Source organism: Microcaecilia unicolor, chromosome 11 (genome assembly GCF_901765095.1).
Source record: "Microcaecilia unicolor chromosome 11, aMicUni1.1, whole genome shotgun sequence".
Taxonomy (NCBI): domain Eukaryota; kingdom Metazoa; phylum Chordata; class Amphibia; order Gymnophiona; family Siphonopidae; genus Microcaecilia; species Microcaecilia unicolor.
The window spans coordinates 168,635,176-168,641,673 of record NC_044041.1 but is presented as its reverse complement, the minus strand read 5'-3'; the positions used below and the strand labels follow the sequence as shown (position 1 = coordinate 168,641,673).

Genomic DNA, 6,498 nt, shown 5'->3' with positions numbered 1-6,498 from the left:
GTAGCTTGGCTAACACTGCCTGAACAGAGAAAGAAAAGTGAACTTTACTTCTCCGAACCCTAGAAATGTAATACTGGGGGTGTGGGTAGTCTTTATCATATCAGTGATCTAGATCTAATCATATCAGTGATCTGGATCTTAGTGGAACCTCCAGTCTGTGGGGCATACACAGTTAACATCTTTTTTATACAAATTATAAAAAGAATGGGTCTCTAGCAATGTTCCAGCATAAGAACGTAGTGTCAGAAACAAATGGGCTCCCTCTTATCTTTAAATCTGAGCTCACAATGTCCAAAGAATAAAAGAACTAACTCCACAACTATTTGTATTCTAAAATAGAGTGCTTATTTATTTACAATAGCAGCAAAGATAATATGCAAAGAAGGCAAGAGCAAAAACTCGGGAAGTCTTATAGTAGAAACAAATCGGAGTAAACACACACTACCCTAGGCAGTCTTAGAATTCAGTCAGACTACTCTATCCTCACACAGCACTACACAAAATGTACATGGCATACATACAACCTGATGTAGACTTCTAGCAGGTGGCAGCGTGTTCCTCAGATGTCAGTCAGGTGCAACGCAGGTTGGCTCCTCAGATGGAATGTCAACTTGGCAGCCTTTGTATCAGATATGAGCCCTTCTTTGTACAATAATCATGAGCTGCAGCTGGGCTAATAATGTACATTCTGGCCTTGGGGTTGATGCACATATAACCTTGCTTGTGGCTTCAAGGACCTCCAGATTGTCTCACTGGCACCACAGTGAAGGGGGTCACCTTGACAAGGAGCCAAGGTTTCATAAACAATGTGCAGTTTTGCCAGCCACAGCGTCTCTCTGTCTGCATGGGATACTCCAAGAGTCCTTGGTTTGTCTGGCCATGATGTCAGTGCTGACAACAACGTTATTGTTCTGGTACACTGGTGTCCTTAACAGCATTCTTTTGTCTGTATACAAGGTTGAGGCTCATTAAGCAATAGGCTTTGCATTGAAAGATGGAATTGTTTATTGTTTATTTATTTACTATACCGTTTCTTATTGCATTTACAAAACAGGACGGTTTACATCTTATCATAAAATATTACATTAAAAAAACATATAGGAAATCCATTAATTTGATAGAGCAGCACAGCAAACTAAAACATCCATACTAAAAGATATATCAACAATGGACAACCATTCATAACCAACAATATAATCAAGCATTTTTTTTGACGTCTGCATTTCTGAAGTCAGGTTATTAATGCTGGATAGTGCCATGTATTATAATCCAATATACTTTTGTTACATAGGAATATATAGTACGTATATAGTGCTTTATAGTGCTTGTTTTGCTCCTACACCTGCACAAGCTAAATAATGAGGCTAAGGTGGCATTGTTTCTGTTTATGCAGGCCACGTCTTCCAAAAATACTAGGACTAGGGGGCATGCGATGAAACTACAGTGTAGTAAATTTAAAACAAATCGGAGAAAAGCTTTCTTCACCCAACGTGTAATTAAACTCTGGAATTCGTTGCCGAAGAACGTGGTGAAGGCGGTTAGCTTGGCAGAGTTTAAAAAGGGGTTAGATGGTTTCCTAAAGGACAAGTCCATAAACTGCTACTAAATGGACTTGGGAAAAATCCACAATTCCAGGAATAACATGTATAGAATGTTTGTATGTTTGGGAAGCTTGCCAGGTGTCCTTGGCCTGGATTGGCCGCTGTTATGGACAGGATGCTGGGCTCGATGGACCCTTGGTCTTTTCCCAGTGTGGCATGTACTTATGTACTTATGTAATATAAGAACTACAGAAGAACGCAACAAGAGGATCATGGAAAAGATTACCAGATTAAACTCAAAGAAGCAAAGAGGGAAATACGACTAGCAAAAGCGAGATAGAAATAAATGGCTAAAGATGTAAAGAGAGGTGACAAGACCTTTTTCAGATATATTGGTGAAAGGAAAAAAGTTAGGAATGGATTGGTAAGACTGAGAGATGCTGAGAACAGCTATGTGGAGAGTGATGAGGATAAAGTGAATATACTAAACAAACAAATATGTCTCTTCGGTGTTCATGGAAGAAAATCCTTGAGAAGGACCACGGTCAGCTGCAGAGGGTTTATCTGAGATTGGAGTGGATACTGCACAGTTCACAGAAGAAAATGTTTATAAACAACTTGAAAATCTGAAAGTAGACAAAGCTTTATTATGGAATTGAAGGATGAACTTGCGGAACTATTGTTAATAATATGTAATTTATCTTTAACTCAAGCATTATAACATCCTCATTTTTGTTTTCCATTCCTTTCCTAATAATACCTAACATTCTATTTGCTTTCTTAGCAGCCGCTACACATTGAGCAGAGGGTTTCAACGTATCATCAACGATGACACCTAGATCCTTTTCCTGATCAGTGACTCCTAATGGGGAACCTTGCATCACATAGCTATAATTCGGGTTCCTCTTTCCCATATGCATCTGCCATTTGGATGCCAGGGGCCAGAGGGGATGCATCCCAGGATACTGAGGGAGCTCAGAGAAATCCTGGCAGGACCTCTTAAGGATTTATTTAATAGATCTTTAGAGATGGAAGAGGTTCCATGGGATTGGAGACAAGCTGATGTGGTCCCTCTTCACAAAGCGGGGACCGGGAAGAAGTGGGAAATATACCATTGCATTCCACAAAACTAAAAGGAGCAAGTTCCCACATGCCATCTTTTTCTTTTGATGTAGGCACAGGAAAAAAAGATGTTAAATGCTCCCAGGTTTCAACCTGTTTTTTCCATCTTAAGTAGAGGAGTGTGGTAGCCATGTTAGTCCACTCTTAAGGTTGACCTGTAATTTATCCAGTTGCAAACTATGCCAAAATATGTCACAGGACCCCAAAGTCATTCACAAAGGAAAGATATTCAACATAAAGGGATCTTTCACTTGCTCATCTTCCAATGTGGTATATATCATTCAGTTTAAAAAATGTAACGAAGGATGCTATATTGGAGAAACAGGCCAGATGCTTAAGACAAGATTCAATTTACATCGACATCACATGAACAATACTGGTGCCAGTAGGGTTCCCACACCTGTTGGTCAGCATTTTACAGGACCAGGACACTATACCAGTACTTCACAGTGAGAATCCTGAAAGGTAACTTTAAAACCATACAAGAATGTAAGACCTTTGAAGTCAGAATGATTGAATATTTTAACACCCAACAGAAAGGACTTAATAAGGATCTGGGGTTCCTAGCCCATTATAAACCATAAAGCTGTATGTCTCTGTTGATCACCCCACCCCTTACCTATCCACACCCATCCTGTTAGAATATCAATGATATGCTTTGATGTCCCCATGCATACCTCCTACCCACCCCCATCCTCCCACCCTGTCAGACTGTCATAGTAATGCTTGAATGTTTTCACTTATATACACTGTCAGCTAGCACATTTGCTTATTTCCGATCTGACGAAGAAGGGCAACCTTCGAAAGCTAATCAAGAAATGTATTAAGTTATGTCCAATAAAAAAGGTATCATCTTATTTTCTTTTCCATGTTTTATTTTGTTTGATTTCTAATGATAACCTATTTTTTTTAAATTGTATTTATAAATAGTAAGTCTGATTGATAAGTATCTGAGCCTCATAACATGATATCTGTTTTGGTGGCCCTTTTACTAGGTGAAAATATCTCTGCACGAATACAGCCCCTCCAAATGACACAATGATTTGAAATGTAGAACAAATTAGTACTCTAACCGATGAAACCAACACTTCCTCTGTATACATCCGTATGCTGCACAATCCAGCATGTTTGAAAATATAAGTAAGATTAAATAAAAATGCTACCAACAATAAAGAATAACAACGTGGATGCAGCAGCTCATAGGTTTGCTTGCTTTCTTTTGAGTGTACTAGATGATGACTGCGCGCAGGGAATGGGAAACTGCGACTAACCAAACTGGCTTCAGCTTTTTGACGTCATCCCATCTCCTGCTGAATTTCAACACCCTTGTTTATCAATAGAAATCAAACAAAATAACCTTAAGAGTGGACTAACACGGCTACCACACTCCTCTACTTAACACCCTTGTTTAAACTTCCTTGCTGGCTCATTCCATCCCCCACCAAACCGGCTGTAAGATTCATAAGATTGGTTGAAGGAACCAGACGGAGACAGAGAGATGGGGAAGCAGGTCATGAGATCAGGGTCACTGAAAGTCAGCTGATCATAGGCAACCAGGAAGTGGTATACAGCAGTCCGGCATTGTAGGGTAGACGTAGACTGAAATTAATAAATAAAAGTTTCGCTTCTGTTTGAGGTTTAATTTTTGTCGCTGCAGAATGTTAGAATGATTTAATAGGTAAAAATATCGGCATATATTTTTTTATCCTGCGTCAGACGATGGTCCAGTTATCCTACAACTAGGTAATTATCATACTGCTGGCAACTGGGCGAAAACCAGATTGGTAAGATTTAGGGATTTTAATTTAGAGTAAATAACTTGCTTTCATAGTCTGATTAATATCGCCAGTTTGGGGGGGGGGGGGGGGGTAACATCAATCATGGATTTGCAAATGCATCCGAAGGGCGGCAGGCTGCTGCTTGTTAACATTTTTTGTTTCTATTATTATTTTGTTAATTGGCATAAGTACTATTTGCAGTGCAGAAATTGCTGAGCAGGGAGTGTCCAGGTAAAACGGTTGTAGGTGAAGGGGTATTATTATTAGATTATACTAGATGGAAGCTGCTTTCTATGGCAATATATAATGGACAGTCCCTGCTTCTTGGAGCTTACAGGCTAGTTAAACAGACAAGTCACACAGAGGAGAAAATACAATTTAAACAGGGAGACTGTGATTGGGGGGGGGGGGGGGGGGGAATCCTAAGGAGTCCTTTTACTAAGCTGTACTAAAAAGTGTCTGGTGTGGATGTCAGCATGTGGGTTTTCTGTGTGGCGGTAAAATATCTGGCTTTCTATATTGCTTTGTATTGGTTGCACACTAATTTCCCAATTAACATGTGGCCATTACCACCGGAGCCCTTACTGCCACTTATTTAGGAGGCAGTAAAGGCTCCCACACTACTGCTGCTTTAATTGGGCAGTATGCAGTAATGTACCTGTGCTACCTGATTAGCACAGGGCACACCTACTCTCCGCCCCAGACACCTCTTTTGCCAAAAAAATAACTATTTTTTAACACAGGAGTAGCTTGCGCTGTGGCATAACTACCGTGGGATGCCTTAATAGTTTTATTTAACTGATTATATAAATGGGGCAAAGAATTTTATGTACAAACTGCCTATTTCAAATTGTATTTACAAAAGAAGGTTTTTAATTTGCCCATTTTAGGCCCCTTTTTAAAGTGAAATTACCTGTGTTGTTTGTTTGAAAATTAATATAACAAAATACAGTAAAAGAGTATTTTTCACCTACTATTTGTGCGGGAAATGAGGGGGGGGGGGGTGCAGAACTGAGTTCGATTCCCACTTCAGGCACAGGCAGCTCCTTGTGACTCTGGGCAAGCCACTTAACCCTCCATTGCCCCATGTAAGCCGCATTGAGCCTGCCATGAGTGGGAAAGCGCGGGGTACAAATGTAACAACAACAAAAAAAGCATTCAAGGATTTGGAAATTGAGAAGATAGTTTTGTAAGTGACCTTTAGAACCTCTTATGGGACTAGATTCTCAATATTAATATCATGCCTAAAAAAATTGGTGCTGAAATGAAATACACCTAGGCGTATTCTATAAAATACACCTAAATTTAGGCATGCTTTATAGAATACCACTAAGTTTCTCTGTTTTTTTAGAATATGCTGAGCCCATCCGCGCAACTAAATTTAGTCATGGGCAGTTATGCTAAGTAAAACTTGGTGTAAATAATCATGCCGACACCTAAATTAGGCGCGGACCAGGTGTATTTTATAACAACACACATAGGTTTTAGAAACGCCCACAACCCACCCATTCCACGCCCATGGCCATGCCCCCTTTTCAACAATGTGATTTAGAAATTATGTGCATGATATAGAATATGCTTAGTTGTGCACATAAAATTCTAATTAATGCCATGTCAATAATTACTTGTTAATATCCAGTTATGGTGCTGATTGACTTGTTAACTAATTAAGTTGCATGCGCAAATCCAGAATACGACTGGATTTGTGCCTGCAATTTAAGTCATGCTATATAGAAGCTGGGGGATTATTGCACCTCGAGATTCTAGTCCAAAGTGTTCTAGAGAGGGTGCCACGCTGGGCCATATGTTTTGGCTGTGCCCTGACATTATGCTTTTTATTATTGCATATATCTGGTGTCTGCCTTTGCTGTATGACCCAAAAATACTGTTTGGACATTATGGCCAGGTGAAGCCCATTCCTTCTGGATTCTTCGGCTTTATATCAAGAGCCATATTGATGGCAAAGAAAACAGTACTTTTGCTTTGGTTGTTGCCCAAGCTTCCTTCCTTGGCTCTGTGGAGACAGCAGATGACCTCTCTTGTATAGATGCAGCATT

General features: G+C 39.8%; 1 protein-coding gene across 2 annotated transcripts in view; it reads left to right on the top strand.

The window, feature by feature from the left end:
• The first annotated feature begins 4,108 nt into the window (after positions 1-4,108).
• Positions 4,109-6,498, top strand: part of PLD3 (phospholipase D family member 3) — a 41,819-nt gene continuing 39,429 nt past the window's right edge. Inside the window, exon 1 of one of the 2 annotated variants that reach the window (XM_030217812.1) lies at positions 4,109-4,406. The gene's annotated coding sequence lies outside the window, so the exon portion shown is untranslated. Of the gene's footprint in view, positions 4,448-6,498 lie in introns of both variants that reach the window. The other variant, XM_030217810.1, reaches the window with a different exon arrangement.